This window comes from Apodemus sylvaticus, chromosome 6 (assembly GCF_947179515.1).
Source record: "Apodemus sylvaticus chromosome 6, mApoSyl1.1, whole genome shotgun sequence".
Taxonomy (NCBI): domain Eukaryota; kingdom Metazoa; phylum Chordata; class Mammalia; order Rodentia; family Muridae; genus Apodemus; species Apodemus sylvaticus.
Genome location: NC_067477.1, coordinates 14,178,102 through 14,188,114, shown reverse-complemented (window position 1 = coordinate 14,188,114; position 10,013 = coordinate 14,178,102). Strand labels below are relative to the sequence as shown.

At 45.4% G+C, this 10,013-nt stretch overlaps 1 pseudogene; it reads left to right on the top strand.

Annotated features, from left to right (window-relative positions):
* Positions 1 to 669: 669 nt before the first annotated feature.
* Positions 670 to 9,486, top strand: LOC127687810 (histone H2A.Z-like; annotated as a pseudogene).
* The last annotated feature ends 527 nt before the right edge of the window (positions 9,487 to 10,013 follow it).

The following is a 10,013-nucleotide window of genomic DNA, read 5'->3' as shown; positions in this document are numbered from 1 at the left end:
CACCATGTAGTGGCTGGGAATTGAACTCAGGACCTCTGGAAGAGCAGTCAGTGCTCTTAACCACTGAGCCATCTCTCCAGTCCCTTACTGGTTTTGATTGGTTAAATCTGGCAACATTGTCCTAAGAAAAATTTCAACTTTTGCATGCGTGTGGTCATTTGTGTATACGTGGGGCCCGGAGACTAGGTGTTTGGCTGTCTTTCTCCATTCTCTCCGCTTTATTGAGAACACGGTCTCAGAGTTTGCTGACTGGGCTGGTCTAGCCTGCTAGTGTAATCTGGGGAGTTCCTGTCTCCTCATCTCAAGTGTTGGGACTGTAGGGAGGCCACCATGCCAAGCTGGAATTGAAAATCCATCATCATCATCATCATTAACATCATCACTACTAGTAGTAGTGTGTGCATAATGGGGCAGGTGCATACCACAGCAGACATGTAGGGGTTTGAGGAAACTTTGTGGTATGGTGTGGCAGTTTGAATGAGAAATGTTTCCCATAGGCACCAGAATTTGGTTCCCAGTTGGTGGTAGTGGTGTTTGCAGCAATTAAGAAGATGTGGCTTGGCAGTTTGAATCGCGGTACCATGGAGGAGTGGGCGCTGGGATCTCGCTGAGTGTCCTCCTGGCCCCGTCGTCCCTTCCTCCCTTGTCGGAGATTCAGCACAGTCTGAGATGGCTGGCGGTAAGGTTGGAAAGAACTCCAGAAAGGCCAAGACAAAGGCGGTTTCCCGCTTTCCCGCTCGCAGCAAGCTGGCTTGCAGTTCCCTGTGGGCCGTATTCATCGAGACCTGAAATCTCGGACAACCAGCCACGACCTGTGGGAGCGACCGCTGCTGTGTACAGCGCAGCCAACCTGGAGTTCCTCACCGCAGAGGTACTTGAGTTGGTAGGAAATGCATCAGAAGACTTAAAGGTAAAGCGGATTACCCCTGTCACTTGCAACTTGCTATACGTGAAGATGAAGAATCGGATTCTCTGATTAAGGCTACAATTGCTGGTGGTGGTGTCATCCTACACATCCACAAATCTCTGATTGGGAAGAAAGGACAACAGAAGACTGTCTGGGATGCCTGGATTCCTTATTATCTCAGGACTCTAAATATTCTTTTTGGTTGTTTTTGTTGTTGTTGTTGTTTTGTTTTGTTTTTTTTGAGACGGGGTTTCTCTGTGTAGCCCTGGCTGTCTGTCCTGGAACTCACTCCGTAGACCAGGCTGGCCTCAAACTCAGAAATCTGCCTGCCTCTGCCTCCTAAGTGCTGGGATTACAGGCGTGTGCCACCACCGCCCAGCGACTCTAAATATTCTTTTTTTTTTTATAAATTTATTGATATATTTATTTACATTTCCCCTTTTCTGGACCCCCACTCCCCGAAAGTCCCATCAGTCCCCTTCCCTCCCCCTGTTTTCCCACCCAACCCTTCCCACTTCCCTGTTCTGATTTTGCTCTATACTGCTTCACTGAGTCTTTTCAGAACAAGGGGCCACTCCTCCGTTCTTCTTGTACCTCATTTGATGTGTGGATTATGTTTTGGGTATTCCAGTTTTCTAGGTTAATATCCACTTATTAGTGAGTACATACCATGATTCATCTTTTGAGTCTGGGTTACCTCACTTAGTATGTTGTTCTCCAGCTCCATCCATTTGCCTAAGAATTTCATGAATTCATTGTTTCTAATGGCTGAATAGTACTCCATTGTGTAGATATACCACATTTTTTGCATCCACTCTTCTGTTGAGGGATACCTGGGTTCTTTCCAACTTCTGGCAATTATAAATAGAGCTGCTATGAACATAGTGGACATGTATCCTTATTACATGCTGGGGAATCTTCTGGGTATATGGCCAGGAGTGGTATAGCAGGATCTTCTGGAAGTGATGTGCCCAGTTTTCGGAGGAACCGCCAGACTGATTTCCAGAGTGGTTGTACCAATTTGCAAAAAGCTGTTCAGTGTTGGTGATTCCAGTGGACTGTATCTCTGTGAAAAACACAATTTTGCCTTTTTGTAATTCTATTTGAGCAAGTTGGAGGCTTAATTAGGCTTCTAATCAACCAACTTTCAGCATTTGAGTCTTAACCACATTTAAGTGTTATTGTCAAAGAAGCTATTTGATTCTGAAGTAGTGGGTTTTGGTTGAGTTGACTGTTTTTTTAAACTGTTTAGATTTTAATTGTGATGCAGAAGTTACAGTAACAAACATTTGGTTTTGTACAGACATTATTTCCACTCTGGTGAATAAGTTCAATAAAGGTCATATCCCAAACTTAAAAAAAAAATGTGGATTTGGTGAAGGAAAAACATCACTGGGGGCGGGCTTGAGAGGTCACGGCTTCTCCTTACTTCCTGTCTACTCTCTCTGCATGGTGCCTGCGGTTGAGGATGCGAGCTCTCAGCTTCCTGCTCCTGTCTCCATGCATGCCCACCATTTGCAGCTTGCCTCCTAGCCATGATGGACTCGTGTTCCTCTGGAACCATAAGCTGAAATAAGCCGTTCCTCCCCTAAATTTCTGTGGTCATGGTCACAACAAAAAGCACCTAGTACAAACAGGTTCTTGCCTTCCACCTTTGCATGGGTTCTAGAAACTGAACTTGGTTACCAGGATTCTGAGGCAAGCACTCCAACCATTGGGACATCTCTCCGCCTCCGACTATTTGTTTTGCTTTTGATATAGGGAGTCTCTGTGTAGCCAGGGGTGACCTGGAATTCCTAATCCTGCTTCTACCTCTCAATACTGATACTATTGAACCGCCCCACAGTAACCAAAAGATGTCTTTAGCCAGTGATGGTGCCACACACCTGTAATCCCAGCACTCTGGAGGGCAGAGGCAGGTGGATTTCTAAGTTCGAGGCCAGCCTGGTCTACAGAGTGAATTCCAGGACAGCCAGGGCTATACAAAGAAACCCTGTCTCCAAAAACCAAAAAAAGAAAGAAAGAAAGAAAGAAAGAAAGAAAGAAAGAAAGAAAGAAAGAAAGAAGGAAGGAAGAAAAGAAAAAAGAAAAGAAAAGAAAAAAGAAAAGATCTTTAGATAAAGTATAAGTGTGAAAATTTTGAAAAAGAACCCTTTGGGGTTCAAAGCCAGATCAATGGAATAATTCTTGCTGGGTATATATAAACCTGGCCTTCACCTCACAACTCCAAGCAAAAAGTAAGCAAAATCCATCTGCACAGGAGCCTGGGAAAGAGGAGACTCCAGCTTCTGAGAACCCCAGCATGGGTCTCACCAGATCTCTTAGAGGCTGGAAGAGCAGAGACACACTCCTCATTGCTTTCACCACAGAAGCCATCTCGGTGACCTTCAATTATGAGTAATTCTGTAGAATCATGACCTTCCTTGCCCTTGTTGTCAGACTAGCAATGTGTCACATTGCACATTGCTTAACCGCAGCGTGATTTACTATGAGAGTTTCCTCCAGGTAACTCACTGCCCTGTCCTTGTGCAAGCCAGAAAGCTATGGGACAATGCCTGGATGTGGCATGTCGAAACGAAGAGGAGAAGCCTGGAAGGTGACACTTGGGAGAGGGTGCCCCTGCCCTCTGTTTACAAGGAACCCACAATTTACAAGGTAAATTGGAAGACACAGCAAAACCATGGTAAGAGTCGCATTTGATGTTTATTTAGTCCTACATGATGAACCATGAATTGCATAGTAAGTGGCGTCTTCACCCGGTGCACAGTTGGAGGGCTAACCAACTGTGCACGGGGCCACACCTCCTGTGATGTGCTGCACCTGGACAGCTGGATGACTCAACCATTGTGCTCGCACAGGCTCCCTGTCATGGATACCTTGTTCCTTTGACTATCATGGCATTGTGTGGTGTGAGATGGTTTGTCTATGCTCAGCCGAGGGAATGACACTATTAGAAGATGTGGCCCTGTTGGAGTGGGTGTGGCCTTGATGGAGTAGGTGTGTCCCTGTGGGCGTGGTCTTTAAGACCTTCATCCTAGCTGGCTGGAAGCTAGTCTTCTACCTTCAGATGAAGATGTAGAGCTCTCAGCCCCTCCTGCTCTGTGCCTGCCTGGATGCTGCCATGGTCCCGCCTTGATGATACTGAACTGAACCTCTGAACCTGTAAATCAGCCCCAATAAATGTTGTTCTTTTAAGAGTTGTTGGTCATGGTGTCTGTTCACAGTAGTAAAACCCTAACTAAGACACCACCAATATGCCTTTTCTCCTGGGTGGCTCACCAAAACTGTTACTGAAATTAAGGTCAGTGTCTTCCCCCCTGGCAGCCAAAACACGTTGGGCTCAGTCTTTTGTCCTCAATAAATCAGTTAAAGGGATCAAACTGAGAGTGAAAGGCAGAGAAAGAGATTCATTCAATGCAGACACCCTGGAAAGAGGGTCAGAGGGATTCAGTGATTGACCTAGTCCACCTTGGGAGTCATGTGAGGGGAAGGGTTACCTGGAGGCCAAGAAACACCCGAATCTAAGACCTCTGATGCATGGTCTCCACCGATCAAGGTCTGAGCTCCAGTCCCGTGGGGCTGGATGTGAAGCTGCAGTCTTCCCCAGGGACGCCCCAGGGATGAGCTGGTTCTGTGTTTGTCTCCAGATTTTTATTTTCTTCCCAGCATGAGATTCCTAGGGTAACTCCAATTTCTTGCAGGTCCAGTGTTTTATTGGGGAATGCTGTTTTAATAATTGGATGGCCAATTATCTCTTTAGAACATCTTTTCTGTCAAAGTCAGTTACATCCCTTTAGGCTTTGGCTGTCCCAGCCCAGGCTGCTCTGACTTCTGTCTGTCCATGGCTGTCTGTGCTCAGTTCTCTTGGCTGTAGACCATGGGAGAACTCTAGCCTGCTGTGGTTTCTAAGGTAGCAGTGGGGCACAAAAGCCACCTGTGTCCCCGGAGCACCTGGAAAAAAACAAGTAGGAAACCTGTCCACTTCACTCTTGAGTTTCTGCTTTTAAAATTCATTGGCATACCACTGTTGAAGTATGTAAGAGTCTATTATGTTGGAAGATTCATTTTACTTTGATTGTATGTATATGGGCGTTTCCCCTGCTAGTATGTCTGTATACCACCTTTGTGTCTGATGCCCTCAGAGACCAGAAGAGGGCTTCAGATTCCCTGGAACTGTAGGGTGTTTGTTTTTTGGGGGTGGGGGTGGGGGTGGGAAGGGTTTTGGGGGTTTTCAAAGATTTATTTATTTATTATGTAAATACACTGTAGCTGTCTTCAGACACCCCAGAAGAGGGCATCAGATCTCATTTGAGATGGTTATGAGTCATCATGTGGCTGCTAGGATTTGAACTCACGACCTCTGGAAGAGCAGTCAGTGCTCTTAACTGCTGAGCCATCTCTCCAGCCCACCCTGGAACTGTCGTTCCAGATGATTGAAAGCCACCTTATGGGTGCTGGGAATTGAACCTGGCTCTGCTGGAAAGCAGCCAGTGCTCTTAACTAAGCCATTGCTTGACCTGCAGTGTGTGTCTGGGTTGGAATTCTAGTACAGGGGAGTGGTTTGGAAACTATGTGAGATCCATTTGCATCAGCAAGGATTCAGAAACTCTGAATTCGAAATGATAAAAGGAACTGGTTTTACTGGACTGTGCTACAAGGCACAGCCTTATCTAAAAAATGCTACCAGATTGAAATGCAATCTTGAGCTGACTTCCTTGAAACACTTTGGATCTGGGGCCTTTGGATATCAGTTCTGGAAATGTCTGAGGAAAAACAATCTAATTATAAGATTTACCAGATAGTTAATTTACCAGTGATTAAAATGTTAAAGTGGGCTTTTATGAAATGGCTGAGAAAAATCTCAAAACTGCTTTACGTTAGGCAAGTGTAAAATATAAGATGTAAAAGATTAGTTTTTGGATTGGCCTGTAGGCATGGATGCTTTCCTGAGTTTGCCGGGCCTTGGTCCCTTGGGATAGTTTGTCATCTTAGATAGGCTAATTTTGGTATTAACATAATTGTTAAGCAATACTATATTTTGATGTAAAACAGTGCTGTAGAGTGGTGCAGAGATGGTTCAGTGGTTAAGAGCACTGACTGCTCTTCCAAAGGTTCTGAGTTCAATTCCCAGCAACCACATGGTGGCTCCCAACCATCTGTAATGAGATTTGGTACCCTCGTCTGGTGTGTCTAAAGACAGCTACCGTGTACTTACATATAATAATAAATAAATCTTTGGTCCGGAGCGAGCGGGGCCTGAGAGAGCAGAGGTCCGGAGTTCAATTCCCAGCAACTGCATGACGGCTCACAACCATCAGCATAATATGCATAAAATAAATAAATAAATCTTTTTTTTAAAAAACCAGTGCTGTAGAATTGGGTGTATAAATATGTTGCTAGGGAACTCAAACTTCCCTTGTCTTTGGCCTTAATTATGCTGGAAATTTGGAGACAGACTCGGAAGGATGCTCAAAGACCAGAGAAATCTGGACATCTTAGCAGCTGCAAAGGGAGACAGGACAGGAAGAGCAAGATCATGCGTTAGAGTCGGAGAAAGCCAGTAGGCTCAGGAAGACTGTGTGGGGTGGATGGAGAAAGGGGCAGGGCCTGTTTGGGATTTGGGTCCATATCTGAAGAAGAGGTGGGGGAGCAAAGAGTCCAGACAGCGCGCTCTGGGCTTCCTGTACAGCTCAATGACTAAGGATGCTTGCTGCCAAGCTTGAGTTCAGTCCCCAGAACCTGGTGGTGGAGGCCAGGAGAACAAAGGTTGACAACTAGTTAAAGAGGGCTGGGCTTAAGCAGCAGCTGTGGTGACCCCTGTCGGCATGTAAGGGTGAGGCTAGAAGTTTGTGTTAATCCCACTGGGTGAGAATAAAATCACTATTACCTTGTTTGAGGCAGGGGCTGGCTCAGTGGTTAAGAGCACTGACTGCTCTTCTTGAAGGTCCTGAGTTCAAATCCCAGCAACCACATGGTGGCTCACAACCATCTGTAATGAGATCTGACGCCCTCTTCTGGGGTGTCTGAAGACAGCTACAGTGTACTTACATAGATAATGATAAATAAAGTTTAAAAAAGATTTGAGACAAATTTGAAGCTACTCAAGACAATGGGCACAGGCCCAGTGCATACCTGAGATTCCCAGAGAATGGCCACAAATTACATTAGCAGGTGCTTATAAAGGCAAGACTCTCAAAGCTTCCCTACTCCACCTTTGTCCAATCAGAAGCAAGCATACACCCTGAGGTATTTTAGGCCTACATACCTCCCACCTACACGTGATCAAGTTCATCCTGAGCAGTTGAAGCTACCAACTTTGTTTACTGAAGTGAAAACACACAGCTTATTATCTTACATGAAGGACAGCCCCCAGCATTCCAAGAAGCTATCTGTCCTTGGGCAAGTAGGATTTATAGATTGGAGGAATTTATAGGACTCTTAAGCACATTAATTAAAACTTACTGCATGCCTTTAATCCCAGCACTCTGGAGTCAGAGGTAGGTGGATCTCCTTGAGGTCAAGGCCAGCCTGGTCTATTCATAGCTGGGCCAACCAAGTTTCTGCCCAAAGAACTTTTTAAAATGTTTTCTCTCTCTCTCTCTCTCTCTCTCTCTCTCTCTCTCTCTCTCTCTCTCTCTCTCTCCCTCTCTCTCCCTCTCTCCCTCAGCCAGGCGGTAGTGACACACACCTTTAATCCCAACCTGGTAGGCAGAGGCAGGTGGATTTCTGAGTTCGAGGCCAGCCTGGTCTACAGAGTGAGTTTCAGGACAGCCAGGGCTACACAGAGAAACCCTGTCTGGAAAAAACAAAAAGCAAAAAACAACAACAACAAACAAAACAAAACAAAGTTGAACTAGCACCAAGGCCAATGAAGATAGACTGTTCCTCTGAACCCCATCTGTTATTTCCTAGGCAACAACAACAACAACACACCACACACACACACACACACACACACACATACACACACAGGTGGTGGGGGTAGGGATGGGGTGGTATTGTAGTCTTCCTTTCACAAGATCCAAATAACAACATGAAAGAAGGAGGGCCGAGACTTGGAAAAGACCCACTGGCCCATTAAAGGAAAACTACTTTTGTTTAAAGTCCTAAATGGAAACATGGTGCTTTAATCTGTCCCAAACTACACCCGTGTGTGTGTGTGTGTGTGTGTGTGTGTGTGTGTGTGTGTGTTATTATTCTTAGAGGTATTGTTCTCAGAGGTTCTTGTAGGGAATCAAACCCAGGTCTCTAAGAACAACATACATACATGCCTGGACACATGTTAGGTACATGCATTCATGTGTGTGCACATACATATTGTATATATACATACATGCCTGGGCACATATATGTTAGGGTCCATGTGTAGAGATCAGAAGACAATTTGCCAGGCAGTGACACGCACGCTTTTAATCCCAGCACTTGGGAGGCAGAGGCAGGCAGATTTCTGAGTTCAAGGCCAGCCTGGTCTACAGAGTGAGTTCCAGGACAGCCGGGGCTACACAGAGAAACCCTGTCTCGAAAAAGCCAAAAAACAAAAAACAAAAAACACCCCCAAAAAACAAAACAACAACAACAACAACAGCAAAAAAAAAAAAAAAAAAAAAAAACAGAAACAGAAGACAATTTGAAGGTCTCTTCTCTATTTGAAATATGAGAAAATTTGAGTTTTAAATTTGAGCTTGAGGGAGAATTTAGCTCTATTTAAAACAACAAGAAGAAGCTTATTTTGAGAGGTCCTCACTGTGTAGCCCTGTTCTGGAACGCACTATCCAGACCAGGCTGGCCTTGAACCCACTGAGATCCACCGGCTCTGCCTCTCAAGTGCTGGGATTAAAGGTGTGTGCTACAACAGCTTGGCCCATCTAAGCCTTTTTAAAGAAAGAGCAGAGGTAAAGGGGAGGCTGGACTGCCGAGCTGGCCTCCGCACGTGACCTGGGACGGCATTCTGCACAGCATTAAGTGGCATGGCGGCCAGCACAAGTCTGTATTTCCAACATTCAGGGGAACTAGAGAAAGGGGATCATCCTTGGCCACACAGTAAGTTTAAAGCCAGACCAAGTTATGTGAGACCCTAGAAGGGGTAACCTAGTACAGCTAAAAAAACGGGCTCTTCTGTGGAGACGTTCTGCCTCTCAGTCTTCGTCCCTTGAATGGAGGTCTCTGAAGACACTGTCCCGGAGGAAAGACCCAGGCAGCGCACTTGCAAGCATCCGGGCGGCTCAGGCACCTGGCTCTCACAGCCTGCACATTGCTCAATTGTCACTTTGTTATTTTATGAGTTGTGATATTGTTACAGGAAAGATCTGGGAGGGGAGCTTTTCTCCCTCTGTTCTGGGCAAAGTTGTTTCGAACAGTGTTTCCTGTGCCAGGTCTTAGCCCTCCAGTATATCCTTTTAGAATGTAGCAAGCTATGAACCTGTTGGGTCTCATGACCTTACTAAGGTGGGACCACCCTGTTCTGACTCCCGTTGTGTGTTTGATTAGACCGTTCTCAGCCCTCAACTCCCATCCTGACACAGGATCTTGTGGACACATTTGAGATTTCTGTGGCCTTGACCATGGCCCAGATGTATTAGCCAAAATAATTGCCATGTTATGTATAAAACAATTGCTCTGCCAAGAATGGAGTTTCAAGGTTACTCTAACTTTGATGTGAATTATTGTGGGTTTTGCCTTTAGAAGCTCTGTGTCTCTGAGCTTGGACACTAATAGACTTTTCAGAGACACAAGCTGTCTCTTGGTCTGACCATCAGGACTTAAAGCCTTTAACTGGCTTCATCAATGTGGGTCGTTACATAATAGCTCTGGACCACAGCCCATCTCTGTTTTTGTTTTGTTTTGCTTTTTTAAGCTAGCCAGCTCTCTCTTACCTACTCCAAGGCTGAAGGTGCCCGCCGACCGTAATGCAAGCTGATGAATTGGTAAAGGGAAAGAATTTTGTAAAATGTATTCATTTGGAGCTGGGCATGGTGGTCCACACCTTTAATCCCATCACTTGGTAGAGTCAGGTGGATGGATCTCTGAGTTCAAGGCTAGCCTGGTCTATAGAGTGAGTCTTAGAACAACCATAGCCACACAAAGAGAAACATGAAACAAACAAGCA